The sequence below is a fragment of the Mustela nivalis genome (assembly GCF_964662115.1).
Source record: "Mustela nivalis genome assembly, chromosome: 3".
In the NCBI taxonomy this organism is placed as follows: Eukaryota; Metazoa; Chordata; class Mammalia; order Carnivora; family Mustelidae; genus Mustela; species Mustela nivalis.
Genome location: NC_139022.1, coordinates 175,242,315 through 175,258,684, shown reverse-complemented (window position 1 = coordinate 175,258,684; position 16,370 = coordinate 175,242,315).

Below are 16,370 nucleotides of genomic sequence, written 5' to 3'. Positions count from 1 at the left end.
GTTATAAATTGGCTAAGGAAAAGGCCCCAAGGACATCGTTCTTGCCGTGGACGCTGTGGGGAATGCAAACTCTACAGAACTTTCCCACACTGGCTTCTCGTTGCCACCATGCATGCACTGGCCAGAATGCGGCGCATTGTTCCTATCTGCTGCACTTGTAGGAGTCAGCTCCATCAATTTGCTCTTCTTGGGTGATAAGGGCACTTTCTGCAACTCTGCCATCGCTGGACAATATATGATGGGACAGCCATCGAGCTGTTGAGCTGCTACTGACAAGCCCCCACTGTCCTGCCAAAACTAATATTTGACAATGTCAGAACAGGATGTGGAAAAACAAACAAGGCTCCCAGGAGGCATTATAAATCTCTGACTCTTTGGCCTCTGGGATCCATTTTACTGCGAATAAAAGTCAACAGGAGAAATACATGCTTTGAAGGAAAGCCAAGCATATCATTTAAATAAAATTTTAGTGAAAAATAACAACAAAATTCAAGAGAATTGAATGCCAGTATCTCCCCACTCTATTGTCCATCATTCTGGTTGTCCTGTTTCCCAGGAGACATTACAGAATCTGCACCAAAACTCAGTCTTTGGGACTGGGAATGTGACCCAGTTATCACCTTGTGTTGGCTTGTTTTCTTGAGTCTGTAAGGGAAAAGTAAGTGCTTCAATAATGGGGAAAAATAAGCTTTTTCAAAAAGAATATTTGCATGTGAACAAGCACTGCTCTCTAACAGTGATTTATGTGAGGGCATTTTAAGAACTCAAGAGTTGAAGTGTTTTGGGGACTAAATTCAATGCTTTGGCTTTAAGACGCAAACCCACTGGATGATAAAACCAGTAGTTAAAAGTTGCAATAAAAATGCCAAGTGTGAATTTGGCCTCTGTTGATATCTGCAAAGCCAAAGTAAACAAGAGAGGGAAAAAAATACAAGGTGGTGTTACCAATTGTATTGGTACAAATGACACTTTAAAATGACCAAAAAACTGAGAATGAAAGAGAAACATAAAAGGTTGGAGTGCCATGAGGGGGGAAACTGTTTTGTTCTAAACTGTATCAGTATCTTCCATCTAGAGTGCTGCAGGGGCCCTAGGCTACTTGGATACTTCCTAGATGCATGAATGAAATGAATGAATGAGTAGGGCCTGGGAGGTTTGGAAGGAGCAAGAGGCCATGGAAGGTATTAGGTCTCCAAAATCCACACTTGAAGGATGGCAGGCAAGAGCTAAGTGATCTACCAGAGATGGCCTGATGGAGGGGCATGGGCTGGGTGTTGTAACTGAAGATTCCTTGAACTACCTGCAATATTTCTCTGTTCTAGTAGAGATCCTTAACAGTATAGATATACCTAACACATGATTACATTTCTCCCAATTTTATAAGATAAAGAATACTGTCAACTAATTTTAGTATGTATAAATTATATGTTGAGTATATAAGTATAGATATTTGTTGGTATTTAAATCAGTTACCAAGTAATTAAAGATAATTATGTAGAGACACACAATGCATGGGAAACTTGTGATCTTTCATATCAATTAAACTACTAGTCATAACCATTAGGCACTCACTTTGATATTGTTTTTAACAGCCTAAGTTTTGGATTATTGGCCTGCAGAACCATTCCCTAAAATAGCCAAGTTAACCTGGTAACTAAACGCTGGAAGCAAGCAGAATGAACTTGCTTCTCTAGAGGAAAGGAAAGAATTAACAGCCTTAGCTAGCTCAGTGTTTTGATTTTATCAACTTTGGAAGTCAAGTTGCTGAACATCTATTTTTAGAAATGGGATAGTCTAGAGATGTGTTCTTGGGTTACTCTCTTTCTGGACTATGCAGAGGTCCTGTTCCCACCCACAGATTCCACAAGTGGAATCTATAGTTTTATTTGCCCTTAAGCTACTTGAGACCAAGGGTGCACCCTTCTGAGCCAGGCTCTTCTCCAGTGTGTTCCTCCAATGAATACGATTCCCTTCTTGAAACACTGAGAAGAAACACAGAAATGGGACTGTCCCAATATGTTCACTTTCCTAAAGACCATAATATTAATGTGCCTTAAAAAGAAATCAATGTGCACATTTCTAAAGACTTCTGACTTTTTTCCTTTGGACATTCCAATGTCATCGTTGTCAGAAAATATCACTGAGCTTCTGTTACTTTCCAATAAGAACTGATTTATTTCTAGCAATTTTTCTGCCTGAAAAAGTGGCTTGTTAACGGTTTCATGTTTGCATACACCCAAGTGCACACTGTTCATGCAGATATCTGGGGTCAATCAGACAACCTTTCAACGACTTATATTCTCTATGACTGACAGCTCAAATAATTATCTCTGGAGATCTGAATTTTAATGCTAATAATGGGGTTATCAGAGCTTTACCTGCAGTGCCCTTGGGCTATTTCTTTAGGAATTACAGTGTAGATTTAACTAACAATGCTTTGAGAAATAACCCTATGGGAATTTTAATCCTCAAAAAAATGTTCACATCCACTTGGAATATTCTGTAATCAAAGTGGAATTTGCAACACTAGAATAAACAATTCTGAAATAAATAAAAGCTAGCATGTCTTGCACCATCTTTGACTTACCAGCCTACTGGCACTGACAATTTAGAAGGCTTGACAGAATCTGAAAATGAGGCTAGGTTTACGAGGTTTGATTCTATTTTTAAACCAAGGAGGAATATGAGGTTTTAAAGGGAAGGACAAATTTCCCTTAAGCACTGGCAGTAACTTTCCAGATCTTGCTATTCCAAATTGATGGCTGAATCCCAGTTGCCTTAAGGCAGAAAAAAAAAAAAAAATTCTAGCAGTTAAAGAGGAAAGGTCCAAAGCTGGCCTTTATTTCTGAGCTTGCTCATTGCCAAAGGCAATCTCTCTGCTTGTCAATATTCTGGGTTTTGGGGATGGAGGACACAGATGGTCTCCCTGGAGAGAGAGTCTTCCTCAGAGCGCTTCTCAAAGCTTCTCCAAGTAGCTGCTGTCACTGGCATGGCTTGGAGTGGAGGGCAAAGGGAACACTTTCCCCAAACTTTAGAATGTGGATGAGTCCTAAGGTGTATCATAAAAAGTTCCAGGTTTTGGAACTGATAAGAAAAAAGGCTTGTGCCTTATTCGAAACTCAAGATGTGTAGGGGAGCCTGGGTGGCTCATCGATTAAGCATCTGATTCTTGATTTCAGTTCAGGTCGTGATCTCAGGGTCAAGGGATTGAGTCCTGTGTGGGGCTCTGCGCTCAGTGTGAAGTCTGCTTATTCTTCTTCGTCTCCTCCTCACCCTTCCCCCACCAACCCCACTCAGTTGCTTTCTCTCTCTCTTTCTCAAATAAATAAATAAAATCTTAAAAAAAAAACAAAAACAAAAACCTCAAGATGTGGGAAGATAGGTAACCACACAGATGTTGTATTAGACAGCACTGAAAATGAAATAACACAAATCAAGAATGAGCTGGTCTTGGTAGGATACCCTGTCACTACTGTGTATGCCAGTGATGCCAGCAAGTGGTCACAGCTAAAATGACTCCCACATGTAAGAAGTTGATTCGTACCCATTTATAAGATACATCTAATTTCTTTCTAGCTAACGACCTTATTGAATCTTTGCCAAGACTTCTGTGCAATCTAGATGGGTTTAGAAACGGCGGGTCATCCATGGTGCCCAGAGCAGAAGTATGGCTCCTCTCTTGTAATTAAGACTCTGGGGATATCTGGATCCCAGTGACCTGGTGGATTGGCCAACACTGAGATGCTACCGAACCCCAGAAGGCTCTGGACACAGAACTTGGGTAACAGGCTTCCTTTGTCTTGCAAAAAAGTCTTCTATTAAAATAATAGGGGTAGAACAAGTAGCATAGAATTTTCTCAAATTGTAAATCTTTTCTCTAGCTGAATGATGAGTGGAATATGTAAGTAACAATGAAAGGAGACCGAGGGACAGACAGATGGTAGATGGATGGATAGATAGAAAGATAGATAATAAAAGATGATAGACAGATATAGGATAGATGGATAGATAGATGATAGATAAATAGAGATACAGATTACCCGTTCTGCTTCTCTGGAGAATCCCAACTGATAATACAAGCAATTTAACACCTGAGATTCCTACAGAAAACCCCTCACCCACAGATTTGCAGAAAACACAAGCTTGTTGCACAATCACTCTCTGCACCAGCATCTGCATCTGTTCAATGGAGGTAACATCAGCACCTATCATGTAATTTTTATGAATATTTTTATAAATATATTCACACATTTAAAATGCCTAGAATGGCTGTAGGCCCATAGTAAACATTTACTCTCAGATATCCATATTAATGCTGATAAATACTGTTGCCTACTAATAATCCTTTAAAATCCTTTAAAAATCCTTTAATAATCCTTTAAAAGTAGCCTTGGATATTGAATTTCCTGTGAAATACAGTGACTCTCCTCAAGCAATCTGCTTCAGGAATCTTCAGCAGGTTTCTAAGATGGACAATTTGCATAGGAATCAATTTAAGTTGCTGGTTCCCATATTTGTTTAATTTGTTGTGAGAAATTTTAGCTTGTGAAAATCCTACATATTAGAATACTTGTTCAGCCACGTGATGATGTTGGCCCAAGAGCCACGATACCATTTTGAGGAGAAGTTGGCCATGATTTAAAAAATTATTACCTTGGAATTCTCCACCACATCACAATGATCCTTGCTTACTCACACATCATTGGTCACTCACGGTGGAGAACCACTTGCCTTTGAGAATTTATACTGGATCTTGGCATACTGTCCACTTTTTTATTCTGTGATGCCACATATGCTTTGAAATGAGGATTCTTCTTTTTTTTTCTTTATAAAAATTATATATGTTTATTTTAGAAATTTCATGAAAATTTAGTAAATGCAGAAATATGTAGGGAGAGATATTACAAAGAATTCCAGTCTCTTTCTGTACTTATTTTTAAACACAATTGTATGGTGTTTCTGACTAGTATATTTTAATTTTTTAAAAAAGATTTTATTTATTCATTTGAGAGAGAGAACCCGAGAGCACAAGTGAGGGGAAGGGCAGAGGGGGAAGGAGACCCCAGGGAGCTCTGGTTTGATCCCAGGACCCGAGATCTTGACCCGAGTCTAAGGTAGACACTTCACTGCCTGAGCCACTCAGGCACACCTAATATATTTTAATTCTAATATCATATCAGCTTTCCTGATTAAAAGTAATATAGGCTCATTGTAAAAAATGGAAAAAAAAGGTAGAAAAAATAATTAAAAATTACTTGGAAGTTCATAACAATAGAAAAACCTAAATTTAAGTGTTATGGAGTGTTATTTTTCCCATGAATTTTGAAATTTTAGATATCATAATTAATATAATGATTATAAGGAGTATCAGTCCAGAATGAAGCATGGATTGTTAATGAGATGAAGAGAAGGATTGTATCAGATGTTAAGTCCTTTTTATCTCTGAGAAAACATATCTTTGAACCCAATGCAACATTTGTCAGTTATGTCTGTGTTCGTTGTCCCTGTTGTAATTGTTCTTGTTACTTCTGTGGAAACAACTTATAATTTGAGGCTTGGATAAGCTTTCCATGTCTTCCATCTCTGCCACTTTCTCTGTCATTATGTACATTTTTCTTTTTGGGTTCCCACCCATATAGGATGGCTTGCCAGACTGAGCCCCTCAGGCCCCCATTAACACCCTATGGCAGACTTGCTGCTCCAGTTCACCTGCATTGCTACTGAGCTCCAACTTGCTTGCAGCTATGCCTTCTGTATTCCTCTGACTACCTCCTCATCTCAGCCAGTTTGCTCCAAAAGCCTTTCTGCTCCTTTTGATGAAGGACAGATCAATTTGGATCTTAGTGAGTGCCCCCCCCCACATTTCTAAATTATCATCTATTTATGTGGCTAATTTTTTTCAGAGACATGCTCTTTCTCTGAATTTTCATAATGATGCTCCCATTTCATTTCTTTCTCACAGTGTTCATTTTTATATGTTCTATTTTTTGCAGTATTTTTTCATAAGTTCTATTTTTTCTCTGATTAGTGTCTGACTCTCCTACACTCCAGAGTCTGAACAGATGAAACCCATTATAATCTGTAGCATCCATTGCTACCAGGATTCTTTCTGCTCTTGTTCCCACCTACACTGTGAGGACTAAGTCTCCAAGATTCAATGTGCTACCTCCTGTCTCTTTTGTGCCGCTGTCTGCATGGCTGTTTCTGGGGCATTGTCACCTCCAGGTGAGTGTTGGAAATGGTGGAAATCAGAATCTCAGCAGCTTCTAGAACCAACAGTCAAGATGAAGAAAGACAACTGCATTTTTTTTTTTTTTTTTGATTGGCAAAGATCTTATTTTTTTAAACTTTGGCACACAGAAGGCCCAAAGTGCTTCATGCTATAGAATTAAAAATGATAACTCAGCCATAAAAAGGAGTGAAATCTTGCCAATTGTAATGCCATGGATGGAGCTAAAGAGTATTATGCTAAGTGAAATAAGTCAGTCAGAGAAAAAAAAATACCATATGATCTCACTCATATGTGGGATTTAAGAAACAAAACAAAGGATAAAGGAGGAGGGAAAGGGAGAGAGACAAACCAAGAAACAGACTCTTAACTACAGAGAATACACTGATAGTGATGGGGAAAGGGGTGGGTGAAATAGGTGATGGGGTTGAAGGAATGCATCTGTTGTGATGAGCACTGGGTGTCCTTTGGAAGCACTGAATCACTATGTTGTATACCTGAAACTAGTATTACATTGTATGTGAAATAACTAGGATTTAAGTAAAAACTTAAGAAAATAAAAGTAATAAACCCACATTTTAAAATTAGGGAAAAATAGTTTTTAACATAAAGGACACAATTGTTAGTAGACTTGTTTTTGAAATATTGAAAAATAATGAGCAACTCTTAACACAAAGCCTTGATAATAAAATGCTGTCAGCTGGTTTTGCTTTTGTTTTATAGATCAGTGTGATTAGCTTTCCATTGTGCTATAACAAATTATCACAAACTTAGTGGCCTAAACAATATAAATTTATTATCTTTCAGTTCTTTAACTTAGACATCTCTAAGATTCCACTGGACTAAAATCACACACACTGGACTAAGTTGTGCTCCTTTCTGAACAATTTCTTTGGGGAAGAACACATTTGCTTGCCTTTTCCAGCTTGCAGAGGCCACCTGGGTTCCCTGGCTCTTCAGCCCCTTTCTCCGTCCTCAAAGCCAACTCCTGGATTTTTCTTGGTCATCACAGTGGGAAAGAGTCTCCATCTTTATGAACCCATGTGAGTACATTGGCTCTACCCACGTAATTAAGGAGAATCCATCATCTCAATGTCCCTAATTTTAGTCACATTTGCAAAATCACTTTGCAAAGTAAGGTAATACATTCATGGGGTGGGAATTAGGGCATTAACAAGGATGGAGGCCATTATTCTCCTACCACAAAGAGTTCAGTTGGAAAACACCACTGTATGAGCTGACAGTGAAGTTGAAGGGTAAAGGACTTCCACCAGATTTGTAATTATTTTGTGTATTATCATCAAAGAGAGCAAATTGTTTGCAGGAAACTCTCCCACAGTGGTCATTTTGTAAACTTTAACCTTAGGTTGCTGATGTTTGCTTACTAGTCTACTGTTCAAAATTGTATTTTTTTCACAATAATATAACTACTTTGTAGAGGTATGATTGAGGAATGAAAAGTTGTACATATTTAGTGTGTATAAGTCAATGAGTTTGGGATGCATGTGTATATCTGTGAAGCCATCACCACCATCAGGACCATAAACATATCCATCACCTCCTGATGTTTCTTCCCATCTCCTGTATTATTATCATGATTTGTGTGTAGATATAGTCTTAACATAAGGTCTACTCTCAGCATATTTTAGGTACACAATCCAGTATTGTTAGCTATAGGCTCCACACAGTACAGTAGATCTCTACAACTTACTTATCTCCCATAATTGAAACTTTTTACTCTTGGACCAACATCTCATTTCCCCTTCCCTTTGGCCCCAGAAAACCACCTCTCTGCTCTTTGCTTCTATTAATCTCACATACTTTTAATTAGTACTTGGTACTTTTTGTGTGCTAAAATGTACGTGATAACATTATATAAATAATAATATCTATTATGCGTTATATGAAAAATGAGTTTGCAAGTAGAAAAAAGCAGATAATTAAAGAGTATATTTGGTATATCCCCATGTCAAACATATAAATGTATGAATGTTCACAAAAGACATTTAGAAATATAACCTCCTAAATCTTTAATGGTGGTAGTCTCTGGAAGGGGAGTTACAGGTGATTTTCTGCTCCTCTTTTCCTTAACCCCCAATTATATTTGATGACTTGGATGGAAAAATATTATCATAATTGTTACTCTTTGAAAGGGTTCCCAAAACAAACTTATAGATAGTATAACTTGTGAAAAATAATCTAAGGGCAGTTAAGGAAACTCTTGTCCTCTGATATAACATAACCTTAAATTTTTTAAACTTGTTTTAGAATTAACATTGTTCTAAAATAGAAGCTTTGGTACTAGGTGGTGTTTCTAATAAAGGAAGTATAAAGAATAAGAGCCTGGAATTCTTCCATACATTTTAATAGCATAAATTCAGATATGATGATTCCATGGCATTTTGGGCAACACCTAACACTGGAGAATTCATCACTGTTGGTTGCATTTTCTAACCACTAATGGGGTTGCACAGCCTCCCACTCTGTGGGGAAACACTATCAGCAGCCCTGTGGATGGGACCGGTGAAGCAGGTGCATAAGATGGACTTTGTCTCCAGGGGAGGTGACGTCAGGAGTTGGTATGACCAGGCAGGCAAATCACGTATTTCATATCCTTTCCTCCTGCCAGTGTAGCAAAAGACTGGAGGACTTTGAGAGTTTTATTTCCTAGTGATTCTGTGAGAAGACAAATGGAATTCTCATTCTACACCAGGGCTCTGGAGTGAAAGCTCTCTACCACCTTCTCCAAGTTCTACCACCTTCTCCAGGACACTCAGAAAAGTCCTGTCAAATACTGAGTCCCAATTTTGAGTGTCTTCAGGGCATCATCTGTGGCAAGCTGTAACTGCAATCAAAGCCAACTTTGGAAAGACTCTTCCCCCAGCAAAAACACCCAGGAGAGACAAGGCTGTGGGTGTTGCTCCTCTGTTACCAAGGCTAGGATAATCCCCTGAAAGCACCGAATATTTGGTGGGCTTTGGCATTGTTGCAGTCCACAACATATCTGCATATGACTGGGTGAACAGGTGGACAGGATGGTGCCTTGCTGGGTGGCTGGCCACCATGGGGTGAACCAATCCAATTCCTCCAAAGGAGATTTAGCCCTATGCTTCTAACTAAGTCAGTTTTCAGATGCATTTCACAACTCAACTTCCTACAGCATCAACTGCATGATAATTAAAATCTTGCTGAATGTATTTTAATATCAACAGAGTTGGCAAAAACTCTTGCAGAAAAATATTATGGAAGGAATGATTACCAATTCTTTTTTTTTTTTTTTAAGATTTTTTATTCATTTATTTGACAGTAGATGGAGAGGCAGGCAGAGAGAGAGAGAGGGAAGCAGGCTCCTTGCTGAGCAGAGAGCCCGATATGGGACTCGATCCCAGGACCCCAAGATCATGACCTGAGCCGAAGGCAGCGGCCTAACCCACTGAGCCACCCAGGCGCCCCATGATTACCAATTCTTGATCACTTCTACTTCCAACATTTTCTACTGAGATTGATAAGTATGACATTCCTTGTTATTCTGAATATTTTCAACCCTGGGTCTTTATAAAAGAATAAGGATTAATAATTCAAATGAATCGTGAGACCATGTGATACTACAGAATAAAACAGTTCCTAGGCTCCACCCTGAAGAATCAGATATGAATTATTTTCTCAAGGTATTCCTTCTTCCAGAAAATATTGTACATTCTGAGTGTGGAGCCTGTGCAGGCATACAACCCAATAGACAGGGTTTGGGAAGCCTGAAGTCACCTTCAAATATTTCAAATTCAAATTTGTTTGTTCTATAAGCTTCTTCATGTTCTTTTTTTAATTTTAATTTTTATTATTTTTTAATTTAAATTCAATTAGCCAACACATAGTACATCATTAGTTTCAGATGAAGTGTTCAATAATTCATCAGTTGTGTATAACACTTAGTGCTTCATGTTCTTTGAATATCAAGGGCATTTTATGAGACATTGCTACTTTAATTTTTACAGCATGTATTAACCATTTCCCTGGCAGTGACTTCTCTTCAGCCACAATTCATGTCAATATAGATACCTCAAAGAGACACCAAGGACTTGTTTAGCCATCATGGAGCCTTTAAAACATTCTGCAACAGTTCATCACAAAGACCCTAATGTTCAAAACTGAACATACCATTCAGGCTAGGCTCGATTACACTCAGTTGACAAATGACAGCCAACTCTCAGTTGTATGGCATAATAATAATTTTTCTTTTTTTATTCTCATGGGTCTCAGTGCCTGTCCAGAGCCACTTACCTCCTGCCTCAGGTTTTCATTTGCTTGGATCTAATGGTATCTCCGTGCTAATATGTGCTCCCACCATCATCACGTCCGGAGAAGAGTAAAGAAGGGAATGTGAGTCAATTTAGAAATCTCTCCCACTTGGAGGAATACAACTACTCTCTTCAAGACATGAAACAAGGACCTCTGCCCCACATTTGGTGCTCGCACACTGTACCTCAGTATCTACATAAATCTCCCTTTGATGAGATTTCTCAGGGCCGAAGTCTTTCTCTCAGAAATAAATCAACTTCAGTTAAAGACCTCATAACATATATTTTAAAAATTTTAAAAAGCTCTCAGCATACAAATTCCAATAAACATGCTGATAAACATAAATTTTTAAATATAAAACCCCCACATCAAACAGCCATTTTGTACAATCTACATTGAACATATATTTGGAAGCATGCCAAATAGCATTTTATTTACCATATTGTAGGTTTTAAAAGTTTCTTTGTAAGCTCTTGCCACATTATTATGTGACATAGTCTTTTCTGTTTATGAATTAGCCCGTGCTTACACTTAACCTGAAATAAAGATACATGTCAAAAACAAAGTAAAAAAACACCCCTACATAGTTCCTCATCTCAGGAAAAGACAGTTATGATTCTGGGCCCTTAATGTACAAATAGAGTAATACACAATATTGACCCATCAGGGCTATGACCCCATGTAAACCCACACAATGCATTCTGGGAGTTACAAAACTAAGGTTCTTTCAGAATCACTGAAGGATTGTGTTAAAAATAGATTCCTGGGCCACTTGCCAGGTTTAATATATCAGAATTTCCAGGTGTGAGGCTCAAGAATTTATAATTTTAACAATCTCCCTAGACATTTCTTATAAAGCCAACTCAGTGCAATTCCAAAAATAGGTGTTTTGAAGCCACTGGTATCTATCATGATTAATGATACTTCATGATTGTTTGCTTCTTTTTCCCTTACATGCAATATTCAACTCAACCACAAGCTCTGTAGCTTTACCAATATCATAGATCTCAAATCTAACCAATAACACCACTTAGCCACCTTGCGACCATGCTGGGTAAAGCAATCATCTCTTGAATGAAGGAACTTCCTCAAAGGCTTTCCTGGTTTCAGTCCTGCCTAGAATCATATTGTTATTTTTTTCTTATGTTATGTTAGTCACCATGTGGTAACATATTGTTAAAGTAGAGGTGGTTAGTATCACCATACTGACTATTATTTTCCACTGGTTCCCACTGTAGTGACAATAAAATGTAAATGCTTTTCCCAGGTTTCTAATGCTCTACACCAGTGGTTCTCAAACAGAGGAGAGTTTGTCTCTAAAGACCATCTGGCAATGTCTAGGGGTTTGGGGATTGTCACAGCTGGAAAAGGGAATGCAACTGCCTTATAGCAGTAGAGGCCAGGGATGCTACTAAATATCCTACAGTGCCTAGGACAGCCCCCAACAATAAACAATTATCTGCTCCCAAGATCAATAGTGTTGGCAGTGAAAAGTCTGTTTCTAGACAACTTGGCTCATGCTTATTCACCATTAGAACCTTTTCCTTCAATTTTTCCATCTGGCATATTTGCCAGGCTCATTTCCACACCAGAAACTTCCTAATTTCTTATAGGAGAGCCAGGATGGAAGGTCCCCAACCCATATCAGGTGTTGTGTGGGCATGCAAGAAGCTTTGAGTGTGCTAAGCCATGAGATACACAATACATACAGTCTCAACCTGACTCATACACATATCTCCTTAAATCAAAATACACTTTGACAACATTTTCCTCCTAGGCTATACCACGATTTTAATTATTTCCATCATAAGAAGAATTTGTTTTGATGAAGAAGAAATGCCACCTACAAAAAACCAAAAACAAAATAAATGAATAGACAAAAATCTGCTGGACCTAATAAGCTATTATAAGAAGTCTGTTCACTGTAGGATATTTACTAACATCCCTGATCTCTACACACCAGATGCCAGCTGCAACCCCTCTTTCAGTTGTGATAAGCAAAAATGTCTCCAGATGTCCCCAGGAGATAAGCTCTTCCCCTATTTGAGAACCATTGGTAAGAGCATTACAAACCTGGGAAATGCATTTATTGTGTATTTTATTGTTACTGTAGTGGAAAGCCAGTGGATTACAATATGCAACATAGTAATACAAAGTTAATATACAAAAGATAATCAATGTTTTTACCTTTTTACCGCCAACAACTAATTGGAATTAAAAAAAATATATATATATATATACACACACCACATTTTCATTAGCACTCTTTAAAATGAAATATCTAGGTATAATCTAATAAAATATGTACAAGATCTATATGAGGAAAACTACAAAACTCTAGTGAAGACTCCAAAGGAGAACTAAATAAAGAGATATTCTGTGTTTGTGAATAAGAAGATTTAATATTGTCAAAACGTCAGTTCTTCCCAACATGATGTATAGATTCAATGCAATTCCAATCAGAATACCAGCAAATTGTCTTGTGAGTATTGACAAACTGATTCTGAAATTTATATGCAGAAGCAAAAGATGCAGAATAGTAAACACAGTATTAAAAAAGAACAAAGTCAGAGGACTGACACTACCTGAATTCAAGGCTTACTGTGAAGTTGCACTAGTCAATACAATGGTATGGGAATAAACAGATAGATCTATGAACCAAAATAGAGAGTTCAGAAACAAACCCTCACAAATATAGTCAATTGGTCTTTGACAAAGAAACCAAGTCTTTCCAACCAATGATGCTGGAACAACTGGCCATCCATATGCAAAAAAATAATTTGGACCCAGACCTTACACTGTTTACAATAATTAACTCAAAAATGGATCAGTGACCTAAATGTGAAATGCAAAACTATAAAAGTAGAATATAACACAGAAGAAAACCTACCTACAAGGCCTTGGTCATGGAGATAACTTTGTAGGTACAGTGGGAAAGATGTGATCCACGAAAGGAATAATTGATTAGTTGGACTTCATTAAAATGAAAAACTTTTGCCCTGAGAAACATAATTTCAGTAATGAGGAGAAGACAAGCCACAGATCTGGAGAAAATATCTGCAAAAAACACATCTGATAAAGGACTATTCTCCAATATATACAAAAGCTCTTAAAACTCAACAATAAGAGAACAAACACCCTGATTAAAATGGTCCAAAGACCTTAACAGTCATCTCACCAAAAAAATACAGAGATAGCAAATAAGCATACGAGCTGATGTTCCACATCATATGTTATCAAGGAGATGCAAATAAGGCAACAATGAGATACCACGACACACCAATTAGAATGGGCCAAAATCCAGAACCCTGACAACACCAAATGCTGAGAAGGATGTGGAGCAATTGGAACGCTCATTCATTGCTGGTGGGATTGCAACATGGTGCAGCCACTTTAGGAGATGTTTTGGTGGTTTCTTACAAAGCTAAACACTCTTTCTGTACCATCCAACAATCATACTCCTCTATATTTACTCAAATGGACTAAAATCTTTTGTCCACACAAAAACCTGTGAACAGATGTTCTTGGCCTCTTTTTTTAAAGATTATTTATTTATTTATTTATTTATTTGACAGAGAGACATCACAAGTAGGCAGAGAGGCAGGCAGACAGAGAGAGAGAGGAGGAAGCAGGCTCCCTGCTGAGCAGAGAGCCCAATATGGGACTTGATCCCAGGCCCCTGAGATCATGACCTGAGCCGAAGGCAGCGGCTTAACCCACTGAGCCACCCAGGTGCCCTCTTGGCCTCTTTATTTATAATTGAAAGCTTGGAAGCAACCAAGATGTCCTTCAGTAGGTGATGGATAAAATATGGTCCATCCAAACAATGGAATTTTATTCATTGCTAAAAAGAAGTGAGCTATTAAGTGCAGAAAAAAACCTTAAACATATATTACTAAATGAAAGAACACAATCTGAAAAGGCCACATACAGTACAATTCTAACTATATTGTATTCTAGAAAAGGTAAAACTATGGAGACAGCAAAAAGGTCAATGTTTTCCAGGGGTTTATGGGCTGGCGGAATCAATAGGACACAGGGAATTTTTAGAGCAGTGAAAATACTGTGTGTGATACTATAATGATGGATACATGTCATTATATGTTTGTCCAAACCCATAGCATGTATAATAACAGAGTGAACACTAATGTGAGCTATGGATTCTGAGTGATTATGAAATGTTGTTGTAGGTTTATCAGTGGTAACAAATGTACAACTTTGGAGGTAATGATAAAAGGGGAGGCTGTGCATGTGTGGGGGGGGGAATATGGGGACTCTCCATCTCTTCCACTCAATTTTGCTATGAACCTAAAACTACTTTAAAAAAATAAAATATAGAAAAATCCTGAATACACAAACTATCTTTACACCTTAAAGAACTGGAGAATCAACAATAAGTTAAGCCTAACCCATGCACGAGAAGGAAAATAATTGAGATTAGAGCAGAGATCAATGAATTAGAAACCAGAAATACAGTAGAACACATCAAGGAAACTAGAAGCTGCTTCTGGAAAAGAATTAATAAGATCTATAAACCACTGGTGAGACCTAGCCAAAAGAAAAGAGGAAGGGTCCAAATTAATAAAATTATGAATGAAAGGGGAGTGATCATAACTAACACCAAGGAAATAGAAACAATTACCAGAAATTATTATCAGCAACTATATGCCAATAAGTTAAGCTACCTGGAAAACATGGATGCATTCCTGGAAACCTATAAACTTCCAAGACTGAAACAGGAAGAAACTGACAACCTGAATAGACCAATAACCAGTAATGAGATTGAAGCAGTGATCAAAAACTTCCCAAAAAACAAGAGACTAGGACCTGATGGATTCCTGGGGAATTCCACCAAACATTCGAAGAAGAAATAATACCTATTCTCCTGAAGTTGTTTCAAAAATAGAAACAGAAAGACTCAGAAGAAGAACTCAGCATTACCTTGATCCCAAGGGAAAAACCCCCATCAAAAAGGAGAATTACAGGCCAGGATCCCTGATGAATATGGATGCCAAGATTCTCAACAAGATCATAGCTAATAAGATACATTAAAAGGATTTTCCACCACAACCAGATGGGATTTATCACTGAGATGTAAGAGTGGTTCAACATTCACAAATCAATTAATGGGATAGAACACATAAATAAGAGAAGATACAAGAACCACATGTTCCTCTCAATTGATGGTAGAAATAGCATCTGAAAAAATACAGTATCATCTCTTTATTAAAATTCTTTGGAGTATAGGGATAGAGGAAACATTCCTCAATTTCATAAAATCCATCTATGAAAAACCCACAGCAAATATCATTCTTGATGGGGAAAAGCCAAGTGCCTTCCCTTAAGATCGGGAACATGACAAAGATGCCTACTCTGGGGGCACCTGGGTGGCTCAGTGGGTTAAAGCCTCCGCCTTCAGCTTGGGTCATGATCCCAGAGTCCTGGGATCGAGTCCCGCATCGAACTCTCTGCTCAGCAGGGAGCCTGCTTCCCCCTCTCTGTCTCTGCCTGCCTCTCTGTCTACTTGTGATCTCTGTCTGTCAAATAAATAAATAAAATCTTTAAAAAAAATGCCTACTCTGGTCAGTATTGTTCAACATAGTCCTGGAAGATCTAGCAACAGATATCAGACAACAAAAAGAAATGAAAAGTATTCCAACTGGCAAAGAAGTCAAACTCCCTCTCTTCACAGATGACATGATACTTTATGTGGAAAACCCAAAAGACCACCTCCAAACAACTATAACTCATATAGCAATTCAGTAATGGCAAGATATAAAATCAATGCACAGAAATTAGTGGCTTTCTTATACACTAACAATGTAACTGTGGAAAGAGAAAATAG